This window comes from Camellia sinensis, chromosome 8 (assembly GCF_055761805.1).
Source record: "Camellia sinensis isolate YWXY chromosome 8, ASM5576180v1, whole genome shotgun sequence".
Lineage (NCBI taxonomy): Eukaryota > Viridiplantae > Streptophyta > Magnoliopsida > Ericales > Theaceae > Camellia > Camellia sinensis.
Window position 1 is genome coordinate 118,164,357 of NC_138968.1, and position 21,181 is coordinate 118,185,537.

General features: G+C 36.7%; 1 long non-coding RNA gene across 5 annotated transcripts; it reads left to right on the forward strand.

The window, feature by feature from the left end:
- Positions 1-402: 402 nt before the first annotated feature.
- On the forward strand, positions 403-5,790 carry LOC114310896 (uncharacterized). Of its 5 annotated transcripts, none has more exons than XR_014338081.1 (8): positions 406-639; positions 3,255-3,336; positions 3,412-3,481; positions 3,568-3,649; positions 3,758-3,869; positions 3,955-4,026; positions 4,617-4,895; positions 5,265-5,783. It is a non-coding gene; the product is annotated as an uncharacterized LOC114310896 (long non-coding RNA). The 5 variants fall into 5 exon arrangements; XR_014338084.1 differs by having other exon boundaries at positions 407-639; positions 4,825-4,895; positions 5,240-5,785; XR_014338082.1 differs by having other exon boundaries at positions 409-639; positions 4,825-4,895; positions 5,265-5,778.
- Positions 5,791-21,181: the final 15,391 nt, after the last annotated feature.

The window sequence follows — 21,181 nt, forward strand, 5'->3', positions numbered from 1 at the left end:
ATTTTTTTAGTCGGGGTATATTGATTTTTGGCGACTAAAAAAAAATTTCGTCGCTAAAAATGCTAGAATTGGCGACTAAAAAAATTTTTAGTCGCCATACATTAAGTTTTGGCTACTAAAATCATTTTGTCGCCAAAAGAAAAATAAAAAATTAATTTCTTACCTTTGGCGACCAAATTTTGGTCGCCAAACGTTTATTTTCAGCGACAAAAAAGAATCTTGGTCGCTATATGTTGACTTTTGGCTACTAAACCATTTAGTCGCCGATTGAAAATTAAAAAAATATTTTTTTACCTTTGGCGACCAAAATTTTGGTCGGCAAAAAAGAATTTTATTGTTATTTGGCGACCAAAAATATATTTAGTCGCGAAAGGTTGAAATTTTTGTTTGAGAGGGAAACCAATTATTTTTGGCGCCTGATCTATTTAGACTCTGTTCTGTCTCTCTCACACACACACAGACACACGATATCATATACACTTCTGTGTCAAACACTAGCAAACCTCACCCTCACCATCCATGCTAACAGTTACCATCGAACTTCCACCACCGACATCGCGGCTCTCGCTACCGCCGCTCAGCATCACGGCTCTCGCCACCGTCGCTCACCATCGCGGCCTCCCTCCCAGCCACATTCAGGTTTCTCTCTCTCTCTCTCTCTTCCTCTATTTCCCCATTTCACCATCTCGGATCTAGGGTTTTATTAGGTAGATAGCAATTGATTTAAGATACTGAACAATTTAAGAATATTATTAGTAGGTAAGTTAATGGAAAATTTTAGGACTCAATTCGGTGATGTCCTCTTCGCTTAATAGGATTGAAATTTGCTCTGCATTCTACATATGGGTTTTGACTTTTTTATTATTTTTTGAGTTTTATATTTCAAATCCTACTCAATTTAAGCAAATGGGTTTCAATTTGATTTTTTTTTATTATAAAAAAAATGGTCTTGCTTTGATTTGGTGGAGGTAGTGATTTTTGTGATCCTAATAACTATTTGTGCTCATGATTGAATGATTTTGAGTTTTTTATGCATAACAAAAGCTTGAGTCATTGTGAAATCTCATCCTCCTTTTTGTTTTCTGAATTTGAATTTGAGGGGTTAGCTGTGTGTAAGTATTTACCTTCACAGAGATGTATGAATTTGAATAATAAATGATGTTTCCTTAGCTGGGTAGAATCTGATAGGTGGTTTCATTTTCTTTGAATTTTTATATCCATATTTTGTTTGTCTTTTTTTCTTTTTCATATATTAAACCATACTCAATTCAAGCAACTGGGTCAGAATTGAATTAGATTTTGTTTTTCTCAATTAGCTTGGTTTGAATTATTATTATTATTTTTTTGGTGGTTGGTAATTCTGATGCTCTCACTGATTCTGTATTCATGTGGCTTCCCTTCTTGTAAAATAAGAAAAGAGAAAGAAAGGAAAAAAAAAAGTATTACTTATTATGGACCTCCTAGTTACACTGCTCTGTTTGTTCTCCAAGAATGTGACGGTCATCAAAGTAAGGCTGATTTCTGCAATGATTTATATTGATGCAAGATACTTAAGTTTGATTAGGAATTTGTGAATTGTCTTCTTCATCATTGTCATTGATCTACAACTCAGGAGTTTCGGATCTTTCCTTTTTCTACGTTGAGAATCTCATCAGTCATGCTGATCAACATTGACTTGCTATCAAAGTAATAGCTTAAGAATGGTAGAAGTAGTTCCAAAATTACATAAAAAGTAACTTGAATATACCTGCTTTAGAGTGTGAAAAGCATGTTTTTTTGAAATGAATGGATATCCATTATTCATTTTAAAGCTCAAAGATGTTGTGCTGTATTCTTTCTTTGGGCCTCTTTATGTTCTGAACAGTTAGGCTTTCCCTTCTTAGACTTTTTGGTCAATTGTAGCTTCACTAGTGACTTAAATTGCCAATATAGCCTCCTTATTTACTGAGCTTTTTTACTTTGATAATCCTGGACAAAATTAATTTGGTCAGAAATAGACAGTTGATGGTTTGTGGCTGTTATGCTGGAAAATGGAAACCAGTTGAGCTTACATATTCCCATCATTTACAGGTTTCTGTCCCTCTTAATTTGATGGCATCAGTACTTTTGTTGGATTGCCCTTTTACAATGATGGTCTCTTATGCCGCTGCTGGGTTTATTTTGATCTTCAAAATGGCAAAATGGTGCCTTTAGTTATCTTATGTTCTTAACTGAATTTCACTAAGAATGTAATAATGCAGTCATAAAAAAAGTGTCCAAATTCAGGTGCATCTGGACATCCATTGGGAACTGGATATTTACATTTTTGTGCTCCCATAGTTTGGAGTGGATTTTACTTGGTCCTTATAGTTTTAATTGTAATGTATTGAACTTCATATTTTTTAATTGGTTTCAATTAGGTCCAACTGTTAATTGTTGTTAGCGATTTGGATGCAAAAATACATGCCAATATCAAATAACTTTCTTTGATCATGTGAAGCTCTCATGAATCTCACATGGATCACATGAAACTGACGTGGAACTCAAGTGTATTTAATTCTTGTCTAAATTCTTAAGATGAAGTTGACCATTAAACTTAATATACACAACAATGTGTCATACTTGAAACTGTGAACACTAAAGTGTTTTTTTTAATAAAAATTATATGGATGCAAAATTTGATTTACCCTTTGAAATATAATGGCTCAATATGCATGAAACTTTAATTTTATTGTATGAATCCATAATACATTTGAGTTACTGATTTCATTTAAAACTAAATCCCCCTTTTACATGATTCCTGGTTTCCACATATGCTTTGCCATTCTTACTACTTTGGACCTTTATTCAGTGCTTCTGGGACTGTAGAGTAAAGTTTGGAAGAAAGCAAGCTGGGCCATTTTTAAAGTGCATAAACAAAATTTGTATACTGTTTGAAGTCCTTGTCCTTGTCATAAACCCTGTTTACACTAATAGTGGGGGGAGAGAAAGAGTCTTATTTAATTTTGGGTGAATTACAGTTTGACCCTCTGACTTTCCTTGAATTCACTTTGTTTCAATTACATAAACGTGGTGGTGATTAAAATTAATGGGTAAAATTTGTCTTGTGCCATAAATATTAATCACAATAAAGCTATAGAGATAATGGCAATACCATGATACTTGGTTTCAATTACAAAATTTCTTGGGTTTGTTGGTTTGTTATGTAGTTTTCATATGTAGGCTATAACTTGGTGTGCTTTTTGGGGGTATATGAATGTCATTTGTTTTTATAGGTACTCAATCAATGCTATATTAGATGCACTGCTAATGAAGAAGCTGGCTACTGGGCAATTGTTTGTGGGACAGAAACTTAGGGTACTTCTTTGGTTTCACTATTTTCCATTTCTTCTTTTGACTAGATATCCGATTAGAACTTCCTATTGCTTATAGTTTATGTTGTCATTTGAAGATCTGGGGAGCTGGATTAAGTGGCTGGGCTGGGCCTGTTTCACCTCTTGAGGTTATTACCCAGTTTAAGTTACTATATAAGTCGTTTGGCTAAAACTTCAATTGTAACTATAGGATTTGATCAAGTTTTTGCTTTAGTGTTAGGCATCTAGCACCGTTGGTCTTCTAATGCACATGAATGGGACATATAGAGCTCATTGGGCTGATCATTTGGGGTTATGTAAGTGTTTAAGTAGTTACGTGCATTCTTGTCTTCTTGCCCTGATTATCTTGCAGCAGCACATTTCAGTTTCATCTTGCTTGAACATGTTCTAATCTTTATCTCTAGGTAAGGGTGGTGGTGCTCCATTAGCATTTTGATGTATCAAGGGTATGGGAGGTCCAGTTCCTAGCACATTAATTGGAGTCACACGGATATACCCTGTTCTCTACAGGGAAAGGTAATCTGAAGTTGATTTTGCTTTTACTTGAAGCTTGTTCAATGCTTTTAATGTGATAGAAACTGTGTTTGTTTCTCCCATCCAGGTTAAGTAATGGGGGATTTATTGTGAGATCAGAGAGAATGGAAGCTAAAATGATATAATTATACAAACAGAGGTGATTCTGTCTTACCTTAGGAAGCAAACTGCAAATGCTAAATTGTTTGCCTTCTGAATATTCATTTCTGGCCTTTACTATGTTCATCATTGCCAGCTTGAATATAAATTTCAGTTTGTCTATAAATTTCAGACTAAAATGATTAGTTTATTGACAAACTAAATGATGATTTTTTTACTTCATTAGTTTGGAGAAACTGACACTACAATGTCAATAAAATGACTTACTTTATTAGTTTGGAAAATGACAATATAAATCTGAGTTTTGACTTATTGCAAAAAGGGTGTGGAGAAAATGCTAACCCTTTATTAGTTGTTATAGGTCTACCAAAATTCAATATTTTAAAAATTAAAACTGAGATCCATTTTTTGACTAACTTTGTGATTAAGTACATTAAATATATATTTCATTAACTTAAATGGAACATAATGATTTTGGATGCTTTTCATGCCCTAATTGTTTCTTCAGAAAATAAATAAATAGTCTGATTCCAATTTCCCATCAAAACACATTCATCCTAAATCATCTAATTAATGACACATTTTTATATACAGTTGAGGATCATGATGGTTTCATCTCTGTGTCTTCAGGGATTGTTGATTTTTGGTAGCTTATGGATTGTTTTGGTGACTGCATTTTGCATTCCTGTTTCCAAAAACTCGATTAGAAAGGCCATGAACATATCTGCACAGATTATCAGATTTGGTGCTGTTCTATGTATACATTTTTCATTTTTGTTCAACAACTTTCAATTCCTTGAATTTTTTTTCCCCTTTTCCCTTTTTCCATTTCACGCAGAGAATATCTGCAAAGGATGCCCTTGATGTTGAATATTTTTGGACTGACCCCTTACCTTGCGATCCTAGAAGGTATGTCTCACATCTTTCTTCTTAGCTATGCTGCATGAATTTTACTTATTGATTCATTGTACTGAGGAAAAGATTTGGTAATAATCATATACCTTCAACGAGACTTGGAAAATTCAGTCATAGTGTGCCAAACCTTCTGCATTTCATATGTTTACACCTCCAATTGAGGTTTCCTGAAGCCTCTCTATTAATATTTTGACTGATCTCCGCTTGTCAAATAAAGGTGTCTTAGTTTTGTTTATATTAAATTAATTTCCACCTGTTCTTTGATTGCATAGTTTGCCTGATGGTGTCTCAATTTTGTTTATATTAAATTAATTTCCACCTGTTCTTTGATTGCATAGTTTGCCTAAATATGAATCATCACAGGAGTTCCAGACAAAGAAAAAAAGGCAGCAGCAGTGACAAAACGAAGAGATGGCAAAGAGACAGAAATTGCAGCACCCACAACAACATGCTCGTCTGATTGCTTGCTTTTGCAGGCATGATAAAGAAGGGAATGCTGGATTTGTAGTTTTGAGTTTGTGGATTATGCTTTGCATCCTTGTCCAGCTGTGTGGCTCGGGAACACAAGTTTTCTGATGAGAGCAACATCTTGAGAATGAAAGTGGTTCAGATTTGGACACTAAGGATGTCGCAACCACTGTTTTCTTAGGTAGCTATCATTTTTATCTTTTGACAAATGGCTTTACAGTGTAGGCCAATCTGTAGAAAGTTCACCTGGATTTGGGATAAAGGTTAATTGAGATTTGGGATGGAATTTCACCCACAACTTGATTATAAATGTTTTGAGTTTGTCTCATTGTGTTGATTTATGGATTGACAGAAAAAAAAAAAAAAATTGTGGATAATTTGTTCTGTATAAAAATTATATTTATTTAGATATTGTTTGGAATAAATCCCACGCAAGCTATGGAACTGTCTTCCCACCCAAGCTTGTAATTTGCTAATTCTTTATTTAAATACAACTGTCATGTTAGTAGCTAAAAATTAAAAAAAAAATGGAAAAAAACTTTTGGCTACTAAATATTTAGTAGCTAAAAATAAAAATAAAATGGAGAAAAACTTTTGGCTACTAAATATTTAGTAGCTGAAATAAAAAAAGACTTTAGGCGACTAAGAATTTAGTAGCTAAAAAAATAATAATAATAAAATAAGATGGAAAAAATACCCTTTGGCGACTAAAACTTTGGTCGCCGTAGATACTGCAAGTTTTGGCGACCAAAGTTTTAGTAGCGGAAAATAAAATTTTTGGCGACTAAAATATTATTTTTGGCGACTAAAAGTATTAGTTGCCATTTATAGGACTTTTGGCGACTAAAAAAAATTTAGTCGCCGTAACCTTCCCCGACCGTTTTTCCGCGACAAATCTAGCGACCAAAATATTTAGTCGGGAAAAGGCTTCGGCGACTAAAAACCTTATTTTTGGCGACTAAAACTTTAGTCGCTAAAAGTGCATTTTCTTGTAGTGCTAGGAGGACCTAATTTTAAGTTTTTGGGACGATGTTCAGGTGAGACTCTTACTAATTGATCTTAAGTCAAGTTTGGAATACCTTTTGTGTGTTTGTACTTCACCTTGTTGGGTCTGTCTAGGACCTTATTATTTAGGAAGGATGCCATGTGGTGTTGCTCACCTCTTAGGCCATGTGTAGGGTTTCATATTAAACAATGCCAACCTAATGTCTCCTTATCAAGCCTGCATTGTGGATTAGGCTGCTTTTTGATTAATGGTCCAAGTTCAGATATATATAATTTTGTTTTAATACCACTTTTGTCACGACCCAACCCCGAGTGCTTAGGACTAGAATCGCAACTTACAAGCTAGAATCACAACTTACTAATTAATTCTCATTTTAACAAATTACGTGGCACATGCGGAGGCGAAATGAAAGTAAGGAAATAATTAAATAAATAATTAACGTCATTAATTATCCCACTATTTAATAAAAGGAAATACAACCATCGGGCTTTTATGATTTTATTATTCGGTGACAGACAATTATTATAAACAAATATACACTACAACAAAAACACATTTTAGTGACACCATACTAGTGGCATGTTCTTAAAAAATGTCACAAAAAGAATATTTGGTGGCATTTTTTAGAAAAATGTCGTAGAGCCACAAACATACAAGGCTCCAGTGGCATTTCAATTAAAAAAAGTGTCACTTCACTACAACAAAAATGTCACTACAACAAATTTACACTTTAGTGACACTACACTAGTGGCATGTTTTTAGAAAATGCCACAAAAATAAAAATCGGCATTTTAGAAAAATGCCACAGAACCACAAACATATAAGGCTCTAGTGGCATTTCAATAAAGGAATGTCATATCAATTTTATGGCATTTTATAAAATAATGACACAAAAAATTATGTTCGTGACATTTACCAACAGATGCCACTAAACTTTAGTAGCAATGACATTTTTTTAAAAATGTCAGGACACTAGGTAGGTGCAAATTACTTTTTATGGCACTTAGGTGAAAAGAGTCATAAACAAATATTTTATAGCATTTTGAGAAATGCTACTAAGCCAAAAACTTTCCAAGCTTATAATGGCATTTTTGAAAAAATAAAAAATGTCAATATATTTCTTAAATTTTTAAAATGCAGTAAATGATTAAAAATAAATAAATAAAAATCAATATACACTACAGGAAAAAATTAAACTTAATAAAGTAAAGCTTTTTGGCGACTAAAAAAATTTAGTAGCCAAAAGTCTGCAATTAGCGACTAAAAATAAGTTTGGTTGCTGATTATATGGGTTTTACCGACTAAAAAAATTTTAGTAGCCAAAAGTAAAGCTTTTTGGTGACTAAAAAAATTTCAGTAGTCAAAAGTCTACAATTGGCGACTAAAAAATAAGTTTAGTCACCAAAAGTGGTCATTTTAGCGCGGGAGAACTAAAATCCTAATGCGAGAATTAAATTTTTTGGGGACCAAAATTTTGGTAGCTGAAAGTGCATCTTCGGCAACTAAATCCGATTTTGGTCAGCAAAAGTTAAGTTTTTTAGCAACTAAAAAACAATTAGTAGCCAATTGGCGACTAAAAAATAAAAATATTTTTAGTTGCCAAAAGTGGTCTTTTTTTATTTTGCTAGTAAATAGTTTATTTTAAATAAATTATGTTCAATAAAATAATTATGTTTATACATATACTTTTATATTAATATGGATGCATGTACTATATAAATAATATATGTTGCATATATAATCATGTGGTGCTATGGAGGTATAGTGGGAAGAGTGTGGTGTATAAGGTTTATGGTGTGGGAGGTTGGTGGTTCGAGTCTCCACAAGGGCGGATCAAATTGTTCTACAACGAGTTATTGTACGAATGGCACTTGATAACGTCACGAATAGTGCCTACCATGACATTAAAGTGTCACTGAAAGGTTTTAGTCTTGATGGTGTAATGACACTTATAAGTGTCACTAACTCTTTTTTTAATGGCACTTGATAATGCCACAAATAATATCTACCATGACATCAAAATGTCATTGAAAGTTTTTAGCCATGATGGTGTACTGGCACTTGCAAGTATCTACCGTGGCACTAGTATCTACTGTGGCACGAATACAAATGGCACTTGTTCAAAATGCCACAAGACTAAAAAATGTCATTAAACCAATAGTTTTGTGGCACTTTCAAATGTCACTAAACTAAGAAAATGTTATAGTGATAAAATGTCAGCATCAAGTTTCGTACTGGTCCCACTACACAAGGTTACAATCCTTTCTTACATTTCATTACCTGAAAAGGGTAACAGCTGTAAGTACATAATGGAGTGAGAGATATTATTCCTAGAGCATAGGGGCAATAAATAATCATGGATAGTTATTTAAACTAAAACATTAAACATAACTTAATTTGAATAAACAAATTATCTAAATGGCTGAAAGTAAAATCCAGAAATCATATAGGTAAATAACCATAACCACTATACAGAACAAAATAAAACAGAGATCACTGGAGTAATAATCAGAACAGAGGTCAATGTCAGGGCCACAAAGTGACCAATTAGAAGTCAAGGGTTTATTTAAGTCCCCCAAGGCATGGGACCCTCGTGGTCATACTCACAAAATAAATATTTAAATAATCATTGTCAAATCATATCCATGAGTTTTAATTTAAGCAAAAGGGGTTTGTAGACGTCCCCGAACGCCCCGGGAGGAATGAGTCCCGTTCTGTTCATTTGGGCTCACTACAGCTCGGACTCTCAAATTGTCATGGTTCTAAATCTGAACCAAAGAGTCTAAATCCGGCAAATCGTTTTGAGAAAACAGATTTTTGAAAGAAGTGCCAAACATGGACTGCTTTGCCAGATACAGAGTCGCCACCTAAATGTTTTTATTTTGGGAAAATTTAGGAAACCCTGACTCGTTTGCCTAAGGCCACGTGTCCGTCATCACCAAAGTTGCCTCGGCTCGGGAACTTGGGTACGATTGGGAAAGGCCACTTCGTGAGCACCCCCACTCGCCCGATCAAAGATCGGCCTCTACTAACCATGATATATATTTTTGAAAACATTATGCGTTCTTATTCTGGTTATTAGCCTAGATTTACTATGTGATGTGCACAACATACAAGTATAGACTGGATCGCCTGAATTGGAACAAAACGTTTCATGTTTGTTTATTTTGAAAATGGTTTGATGGTGCTACCCGCAAGTAGGCTAAGACGTGGATTTGCCACTCTCGGGTGGGCTTAGAAAACATGATTTTGCCACTATCTAGTGGGCTTAAAACACACATTTTAACGAATTGCTCCAACTCAAATAACCCAACCTTCACCCACAGGCATTCCGGCAGTTATATCACATAAGCACTTAGCCTCATGGTAAACATGCTATCATGGCAGTCACTCACACACATGCAAGGATGCTAAAACATAAAACTTACCGAGTACTCCAAGCCAAAACAGAAGCTAATTAGAAACCCATGTATGATCCTAATTATACAGAAATGCCTAATGCAACACATGCAAAAGTGCAACTATAGCAGGCTCGGCTATTCTAGACATGGCATATGAAATGCTACAGAAAACATGTATTCAACTTGGAATTGAAAATACAATGCAGTTAGTATGATGCGTCGAGCCCGGTGCATGCAAAACAGATGAATGAATGCAAACATGCTATCATGCTGTATGCTAATTGAAACATGCCCTAATCTAACCATCATAAACGGGTAAATAAAAGGGAGAAAGACGTGGGGTTGGAAGACATACATCACACACACGTACACTTATTACAACATTTCCCTCGCGCAGAGGGTCCGAATAAATAATATACAGTCCCAAATGAATAATTATAGTCCAAATATGTACAAAACCCTAATTAATTAACAAATTAAATTAGAAAAGCAATAAATTGGCATGCAAGCCACGGACTGCCTCAAATCTGCTCCGGATGATGAATGATGCATGCTCCGGTTGCCTTTGTCGGAAAATCCCTTGTGATGCCCTGGTTTGCCTCTGTTTGCAATTGTTCTTGGAATGCGTGCCAAGCTCCGGAAGGCTGCCGATTTTTGATTTGCTGCAACAGAGAGCAACAAAGGGGCATGGCAAAGTATTTTCACATATGTATGCACGACTACTCTTCCGGGAGTGTAGTCCTCGATCCTCGTGCCACCAATCACGCATATCGATGCATGATGGCCGAGGAGTCGAATTGCATGACTTAATATGAAATGAATGCACATATAAACACGACAAGACCTAAACTCCATTATGGATAATCCGGAGTGTCGGTGACTGGGAATTGAGACACGTTCCGTCACTCGAAGTACGAAACGTCCCTCGTTTCCCGTGCTCGGGCTAACTCTTATTCCAAGCACAATGCAATATGCATGACATGCATGAATGCAACTAATATACAACCAAGCATGCACAATGCTATGAGATGGCATACACAATGCACAATGTAACAAGGCGTACACAATGTTCTAACATACAACCTAGTATACGCAATGCTATGAGATGAAATGGCATACACAATGCACGATGGACTTACACCAACATGAGTGGACCTCAGCCACACTCACATCAGTATCCATAAGATGAAAATGAGACACTCGAAATGCGTGCACACATGCACACAAATCGATGACCAAGCCTAAGGAATCAAATGCCACTCTACCCAAAGCATGGCAAGGCATGGAACATGATATGCAAACATGCGAATTTCAGTGCTGAAATGTGATACAAAACAGCCCCGAAACATGGAAACATGGCACCCGATGCATGGAATGAACCCTGAAATTCGAAACTAGGCATATGGAATGACTTACAGCTATACAAAGCATGCATTATTTGATCATAAAGCATGAAGACAGATGCAAGACAGTCCCAAAACATGCATATTTCCAGTTTATAATAAGTCTCAAAAATGAACACAAATAGGGCTAATCTATCATGCAAAAATGGCCCTAAAAGAGAGATTAAACACAAAGGGACAGCAGCTGGCGCCAAATGGCAAAGAGCCCTTCAACAAAGTTGAAGAGGGGCTCAAAAGCTTGAGTTTATTTTTCTGTACTGTCTTATGCTTTTCTTTTACCTTAGTTTCAAGATTTTAGCCATTAAATCAGTTGATTTTCAGGGTTAACAAGTTTCTCTTTTGGTCTTTTCTGAATTTTTACTCAATGTTAACTGGTTATTTAATGTAGATTCAAGTATATTAGTAATTCTTCAATGGATATCGGCCAACATTTATTATCAGTTCACCCGCATCAAATTTTAGACTTTTAATACTGACATATCAATTGATATAGGATTGTATAACAAATATTTGTAAGTATCCCAGTACGAGTCAATGGCTCAATGTTGCAATGTAACTTGGGGTTTAAGTAATTATGGAGTTAAATCTAATTCTCTTGAAGTGCTTTGCAGTAGCATAGTTGGTTCCTGTGTTTGTTGTGATTCTTGTTAATCAAAAATTTTTTACATTGTGTTTTGAATCATTGAGAAAAGGTAAAATGGGTTCTAATTTGACAATTTGATTGTTTCTGTTCCCATATTTCTTGTTCTTTACTTTGTTTTTGAACCAGAGCTTAGGAAGAGCAAATGAACACGATGGAAAGTAGGTAAAAGAAAACCTATATCTAGACCTTTGGGACCTAAACAACACGTGTGATGACTCTATCTTTTCTCATATAGGCCTTTAATCAGCCAGTGATTGTTTTTTTTAACCATGGAGCACAGAATAATACAGAAGAGCAACTTTTGAATATAAGATCCAAACAAGGCATATATAGTCTGTGATACTCCACTAATTATTTTTTTAGGGTATCACTTATTTATAATTTCTACTTTATTTAATATTTTAATTGTAGAAAATTTGATATAGATGCATTTGTGGATATGAATCATGTAAGAATTTGTAATTTTGGTTAGATTTTCCATAAAAAAGAAGTAGAGGATAGTACTACATGCTTTGGGTGTTTGTGTAAGGAAGTAAGAAGTAGCTTTTTGAGTTGACCTTTGTACTCAGAAAAGCTGTGTATGAAGAATTCGTAGAATCCCTATATTGATACTTAATCTGATGTTTCTTTTGCTTTGATGATATGGTCTGATCTAATCTTGATTTGTTTGATTTGATTATATTTGTGTTATTCGGAAATGTAGATGCCAATTCGATTGATTGCATTGTTAAATTTATTTTGATTTGCTTGTTTTATTAGAGTCAAAAATTGTAGCATCATATTTCGTATTTTTAGTATTTAAGCCTTTAGCTTTTTTTTTTTTTTTTTTTTCCTCTTTCTTCTTTAGCTCTTTTGCACAATGGATGGGAATTGGATGCAACTTCATAATAGAAGGTCACCTCAGTAAATTGATGGGGTGAGGGAATTTATCTTGCTTGCTTGTTATCATATGAAACCAGGGGCAGATAAGATCTGGTGTCCATGTTATAGATGCAACAACCATATTCAAAAAACCATAGAGGAAGTTGAAATTCATTTGTATGCATATGAGGTGGTCACGAGTTACACTAGGTGGGTGTATCATGGGGAAGGTTTTGAGTTGAATGACAATGATGACTCACAAAATGAAAATGATGAATATCTCGACAATGTGACAGAGAAGTCAAGTAGCCCCAATACTGAGGTGCGAGAAGTTATTCATGACATACGAAGTGGAACAACCACATTTGGTTATGTGGGAGAAACATCTAGTAGTCGTAATTCTGACTTACCTAGTAGTTGTGGTAGATAAACAAATAAATTTGCAAGATTAATGAGCGATGTGGAGCAAGATTTGTATCCGGATTGCCAACGATTCTCCAAACTATCATTCATGGTTAAGTTTCTACATCTAAAGATATTTGATAGATGGAGCAACAAATCACTCATGATGTTGATGGAATTGTTGAAGGAGGCACCTCCCATTGGTGAAACGCTTCCATGCTCTTACAATGGGGCTAAACAAATAATTTGAGATTTGGGCCTTGACTATCAAAAAATACATGTATACAAGAATGATTGTGTACTTTTTTGGAAGGAGTATGAAAATGAAGATAAGTGTCCTACTTGCAAAGCTCCAAGATACAAAGTTCGTAAAGGTAAAGGTAAAGGTAAAGGTAAAGGTAAAGGTAAAAAGATCCTTCATAAGGTTTTGCGATACTTTCCTTTAAAACCAAGACTACAAAGGCTATTCATATCAAGGAAGACGACTACTGATATGAAGTGGCACAAGGATAAATGTGTAGAGGCGGAAAATGTATTTCGTCATCTGGCTGACTCTGAAGCTTGGAAAGATTTTGACAAAAAGCATGAGTCATTCGCCAAAGATCCTCGTAACGTTGGGCATGGACCAGCTAGCGATGGTTTTAACCCATTTGGAACATAAGTAACTCATATAGCATATGGTTGGTTTTTCTTGTCCCATACAATTTACCACCATGGAAATGTATGAATGATCCATTTTTTATGATGCCTTTGCTTATTCCTGGGCGTAGGGCTCTTGGGTTTGACATTGATGTGTTTTATGGCCATTGATAGATGAGTTAAAGGAGTTATGGGAGGTAGGGGTAGAAACATACGATGCATCAAATGGCCAAAATTTTCAGTTATGTGCCGCATTGTTATGGACCATCAATAATTTTCCTGCATATGGTAACCTATCCGGTTGGAGCACCAAAGGGAAATTGGCTTGTCTTTCATGTAATGAGGATGCATCTCACTAATACTTGCATCATTGGAAGAAAACTTGTTACACGGGACATCGTCATTTTTCGCCGCATAATCATGCTTTATGTGAAAGCAAGGCATTCAACGGTGAGCAAGAACGTAGATTTATTATTTTAAAAGAAAATAGGACAAATTGGTAAGTATATTTTGATCTAAGAATAGTTGTATTTTATTTAAATTAACGGAGAGAGAAAATAAAATAAAACAAAGGATAATTATTTAGAGTCTTTTATGTTATGTATAACAAAGAAAACAAAAACAAAAATCCTAGCTCTTCTAACAATTTCCTAGCAGCAGCTACGAGAGAGAGAAGAGAAACAAAACTTTGCAACTAAGGAAAGATTTGGGTGTGTTGTGCTGTGTATGCTAACCGAAGGATAGGCCTCATAGGTTTTCTTCTCTTTTTCCTTTGTTCTTTGTCCTTATTCTTTTACTATTTAATTCAGGTTGTAGTTGTATATATTTTGTATATATAAATATTGTTACCAACCTAAAGAGCTAATTAGAATGGGTGTAATTTTTAATTCAAAAATTCTACACAAAATCATAAACTTTAAAAATTAAGAAATTATGTCAAACCGATGAATTTTAAACTGAAATTTTTACAATAGATTAAATACATATTAAATTTGATACCAAAATTTTCTTATAATTTTTAGGAGTCAAAATCTATATAAACTAATGTGTTCAAATCTGTCCAGGAAACTAGTACAATACAGTAACTTTGGAAGTATCGTTCTCTTTGGGTATAAATCTAATAATTATCAAATCAGAGTCATTAGATCCGTCTATGAGTCCAGTTTGTTAAATATTTGGCCTTGCACCGATTACTCAAGTATATTAAGAGAACCGTCAATTTCTTTAAAGTGCTACAGAAAGCGACCTATTTGGATATAATTAATTGTAAATAATTATGTTGATAAGAAAATCAAGTAAAACCAATTGGGTTTGAAACTTAGGATATATTAGTTGATATCTGGAGGGTTCTAAAAATTTTCAAATAGTGTGGAGTGGGTTTTTAGTTTTCAATGTTAGCGAATAGATTGGGAAAACCTATTTAAAATTCTATTTTATCTCAAAGTCACATTTAATTAAGTTTCGATCTGAACCTATGTCTTGGTGTAGACCCGACTTTCTTCGCGCGCCCCCCTTTCGGAGAGGCGCGAATTGGTCTTACTACAGTTCGGACTCCTGTCAGGGTTCTGAATCTAATCTCACAAAGTGCAATGTGAGACTGATAAACACCAAAGAGTCCAAATCTGGCAAATCGTTTTGGAAAATTGATTTTGAATCAAAAGCTCCAAACATGGACTGCTTTGCCAGATTACAGAGTTGCCACCTAAATATTTTGTTTTTGGAAAATTTAGGAAACCTTGACTCGTGCCAAAGGCCACGTGTCCGTCATCACTAAAGTTGCCGCAGCTCGGGAACTTGGGTACGAGAGGGGAAGTTTCTGAAATGAGCACCCCCGCTCGCCCGATCTAAGATCGGTCTCTACTAAGCATGATATGTTGTTTTATAAACCTCATGTGTTCTTATCCGGTTATTAGCTAGCTTACTATGTGATGCACACATCATACAAGTATAGACTAAATCACGAGAATTGGAACAAAACAACTCATGTTTGTTTTCGAAAATGGTTTGAAAGTGTTACTCGCAAGTAGGCTAAAGTGTGGATTTGCCACCCTCAAGTGGGCTTTAAAACATGATTTTCCCACTTCGCAAAGTGGGCTTAAAACTCACAATCATCGAGTTGTTCCAATTCAGACAATCAAGCCTTCACCCACAGGCATTCATGCAATTAAACATTTAAGCAAATATCCTCATGGCAAGCATGCTATCATGGCAACACTCACACTCATGCAAGTATGCTAAAGCATAAAACTTACAATGTACTCCAAGCCAAAACAAAAGCTAGTTAGAAATATGCATGATCCTAACTATGTTTAAGATGCATAATGCAACACATGCAATAATGCAACTAAATAGGCCCGGCTATCTAAGATGGCATATGAATACAACAATTGATACATGTATTCAAAGAAGTGTATTGAAATACAATGCAGTTTGAATGATGTGCCGAACCCGGTGCATGCAAAACAAATGAATGATGCACGCATGCAAGCATAAGGTATGCTAATCGAAATATGCCCTCAACTAACCATCGAAAGCGGTTAAATAAAAAGGAGAGAGACGTGGGGTTGGAAGACATGCACACACACACACACGCATGCTTATTACAACATTGCGCCCTCTCGCAGAAGGGACCGAATAAATAAGCTAAGCTAATTATTACAAATCAACTAATTAACTAACTTAGCTAATTAATTATTATAACACAATTGAAACTAAATTAACTAACTATTCTAAGCTAATTAAAATAAGATGAATTAATTTAGCTAAGCACATTAACTAATTAATTATAAAACCGGTAAATTAACTAGCTAAGTAAAGTAGTAAAATGGCCTCGAGGGGAGGAAGACATGTATGCTCGGTTTGCTTCACCTGAAAATGCATTGCCTGGCCATGAGTTGCCTCTGTTTGCACTCGCGGTGATCTCAGAACATCATATGAACTTCTAGATTGCATCTACCCCAACACAGGGACATTTTGGACAATTTTCCCTGCAGGTGGCCGGCCGGCCACCTCAACTGGTCAGTAGACAACCTCAACTGGCCGGTCGGCCAGTGTAAGTGGTCGGTAGGCTAGTGCAAGTGGCCGGCCGGCCACCTCTCTTTCTAGAATTCTGCCTTTGCTGCAACAGAGAGCAACAGAGCCAAGACAATTTATTTGGCAAGAAATGTGTGTACTACCACCCTCCTCATCATGTCTCAAGCTCAAAGGAGTGTGGTACATGGCTCTCAAGCCACCAATCAAGCATCTCAATACATGATGGCCGAAGAACCAAGCTTGTACAAGCTTAGTGAATGCGCACATAAGACTCAAAGTGCCTCCACCCCATCATGCATGATCAAGGGTGTTGGCGACGAAGAAACGTGACATGTTTCATCACTTTGAGTATGAAACGTCTCACATTTCTTGTGTTTGGATTAACGTCCAATCCAAACACATGTAATGCCAGACACATGCTTATCTTATACAAGTTTTAATTGGTTCAATTCTTGTTTACACATTTTAGCTTACTAATTAGTCCATTAACTGGTTAAGTTCAATATGAAAGGTCCTCTAATTAGAAAGATGGCCTAAGCCACAAGTGCCTTGAGCATGAAAGAGGTTTCATGCTGTTGGTTAGTAGAAACCCTCAAGGGAGGATTAAAACCACTAGGCATGTGAATCTTAATTCCTTATTCAAGCCATCAAAGGGCTCAAGACCACTTTCAAAGGGAATAAAAGATTAAAACAATGGAGTGCAATAACACACATTTCAGCACTGAAATAACACACTAAATGACTCAAAATCATGCAAACAACCCATGTAATGCATGTTTAAAGGCTTAATTCATTAAGCTAATGAAAGGGGTTGTACCACAACCTTGCAACACAAGCCTCAAAGGGCCAAACCAACTCAAAACAGAGTTTAAGCATGCCAAAACAAAGGCTAAATAATGTTGAGATTGAAGCTTAAAAGGCAAGAAAATCATGCACACAAATTGGCTCTCAAGAAAGGCATAAGGCACAATTCTCAAAAACATTTAAAGAGTGATATATGTGAGAGTGTGACAGCGGAATATGCTCTAAAATCACATGCTAAATGATGCCTTATCATGCAAACAACTCAAGTAAAACATGTTAAAGGGCCTGAAGCACAAAGCTAGTGAAGCTAACTACACTATTGCTATACAAAGCAAGTCTCAAAGGACCAAGACCACTCAAAACAGAGCTTAAACATGTCAAAGCAAGGCCAAAAACATGCCGGAATGGAGCCAACACATGCTAGAATAGTAGGCTACAACATCAAGTATGCTAGGCTAGCAAGCATGATTACACTACAAGTGTGAGAAGCAAGCAAGAGGTGCTCCAACCAGCCCAAAATAGAGTTATAACATGTTAAGATAACGCCAAAAACATGCTAAGAACAAGCCATGAGATGGTAGAAAAACATGCTCAACTACTAGGCCAATAACACATGCAAACAATATGTGAGGAGGGGGGACCAACCCTCCTATTTTGGTCCTCAAAACCAACTTTCTACCACTGAAAAACCTCTGAGTTTCAGTGATAGAAAGACCAAAAAAGAATTGTTTTAAAAGCTTTAAAGGATGACACAAAGCTTAGCAAAGAAAGCTACACGGAGGGTGGATCACCCCTAACTCTAAAAAGGCCTCAAACAACCATTTTTAACACTTAAAAAAAGAGGTTTTTGTAGTTGACAACTAGGCCAAAATAACATGCAAAGGTGGCCCAAACTAGTATACCAAAACAAGCTTAACAAGGGTAAATGCTTATCCTTGAAGCACAACAGCTAAACAAGCAACTTCTGAGCCAAAACCAGCTTTTTGAGCTCCAAACAAGCCTTCAAGAACCTTAGCTCCAAGGTGGTGGTGTTTGACTAAGGGTCTCTTTGCAAATATGTGAAGAAAACTCACTTCTAAGCACAATATAGTACAATATATATATATAGAGAGAGAGGGAGAGAGAAATTTCAGCTCTAAAATTTTGTCACCCTCAAATAGGGGGAGGGAGCTCCCCTTATATAGAACAAGCAAGCAAAAAGCTTGCATCATCCCTTTATACACGTGTATGGAGGATGAGCCTTAGTGAGCAACAGCTGGCTTAAAAGATCTGAAAATATCTAAAAAAGTAGAAAAGTGGCCTACAGGGGAGAAAAGTGGCCAACAAGTGCCACAAGTGAGGAACAGTCGGCCACCTCCCCTAGCCGACCGACCACTTCAAGTGGCCTACAAGGGAGAAAAGTGGCCGGCAAGGCCTTTCCCTCCCCCAGGAAAGAGGCAACAAGGTTTGGCCAAAAAACAAGGCCAAGACATAGAGTATTAAGAGGCTCAAAAACAAGGCACCCAGCTGAGACCTTCGGGCGCTCAAAACAAGCATAAACATGCGCGATCATTGAGTGCACAAACGATGACGTCAAAGTCTTGAGGTCGGTCAAAAATGGGGTGTCTACAGTTGCCCCTCTTTGACAGAACTTAGAAGCCTTGAAATGACGGGAGTGAATGTCAAAGCCCAGAGATAACCCATTTTTGACAAGGCCGAAGACTTAGACAAATAGGCAAAGATAACAAAATAGATGCGCCCGCAGGCAGGGGCAAAATGCAAATGACATGCACAGTGCAGAACATAACTTATGATTATACAAAGAGGGCTGTAATGAAACATCTAGATGCAAATGTTATGTAAAGAAATGCTACAGAAAACTCGTACATAAGCAAGTAAGCAAACACGCTGCGCGTGGGAACTACAAACCGAACTACAGTTCATGCAGAAAGGATGCAAGAAAATTATGCAACCTTCACTGCGCCTCACGTAGGAAAGGTTAAAAGCGACTATCGGGAATACCTGAAGTCTCAAACAAAACACCTCTTAGCGTATCACACGCGAGAGAGGGAAATGAAGCACCTCTCAGCGTATCACATGTGAGAGAGGGAAATGAAACACCTCTTAGCGTATCACACGCGAGAGAGGGAAATGAAGCACCTCTCAGCGTATTACACGTGAGAGAGGGAAAGGAAGCACCTCTCAGCGTATCACATGCGAGAGAAGGAAATGAAGCACCTCTTAGCGTATCACACGCGAGAGAGAGGGAAAGGAAACACCTCTCAGCGTATCACACGCGAGAGAGGGAAAAGAAGAACCTCTCAGTGTATCACACGCGAGAGAGGGAAATGAAGCACCTCTCAGCATATCACACGCGAGAGAGGGAAAGGAAACACCTCTTAGTGTATCACATGCGAGAGAGGGAAATGACACATCAAGCACACGACCCAAATGCTTTCAACAGGGTGTCAATGTAAACACTGGGCGTACCCGGGTGTTTCTAACCAACGGGATGCCAGTGTAGACATCGGGCTACCCGAATGTCTCTAACCAACAGGATGAGGGAGAGGAATGGTTTTATCTAGAATTCCTTTGAATGAACCGTACATACAATATCGTGCCTGCTGTAGACGAGCCTGAACGTCCCAGGAAGATCCCGTTTTGTTCATTGAACTTACTACAGTTCAGACTCAAATGTCACGGTTCTTAATCTGATCTCGCAAAGTGCAATATGAGATTGATAAATCACCAAAGAGTCCAAATCCGACAAATCGTTTTGAAAAACTAATTTTTTAGAAAGAAGTGCCAAACATGGACTGCTTTGCCAGATACAGAGTCGCCACCTAAATATTTTATTTTGGGGGAATTTAGGAAACCCTGACTCGTGCCTAAGGCCACGTGTTCGTCATCACCAAAGTTCCCTCGGCTTGGGAACTTGGATACGATTGGGGAAGGTCATGTAATGAGCACCCCCGCTCGCCCGATCAAAGATCGGCCACTACTAAACATGATATCTTTATGTGCCCTTATTCCAGTTTATTAGCCTAGAATTGCTATGTGATGCGCACAGCATGCAAGTATAGACTGGATCGTCTAAGTTGGAACAAAACATCTCATGTTTGTTTTTGAAAGTGGTTTGCTACTCGCAAGTAGGCTAAAATGCGGATTTTGCCACCCTCAAGTGGGCTTTGAAAACATGGTGATTTGCCACTCTCAAGTGGGCTTTGAAACTCACAATCGATGAATTGTTCTAATTTAAATAATCCAACCTTCACCCACAGGCATTCAGGTAGGTATATCACATAAGTAGTTAGCCTCGTGGCAAGCATGCTATCATGGCAGTTACTCACACACATGCAAGGATGCTAAAGCATAAATACTCACAGAGTACTCCGAGCCAAAACAGAAACTAGTTAGTAATCAATGCATGATCCTAGTTCATGTTAAGATGGCTAATGCAACACATGCAAAATGCAACTAAGATAGGCTCGGCTATTCTAAGATGGCATATGAGATGCTACAGATAACATGTATTCAACTTGGAATTGAAATGCAATGCAGTTAGCATGATGCGCCGAGCTCGGTGCATGCAATACAGATGAATGAATGCGCACATGCGAACATATAGATGCTAATTGAAA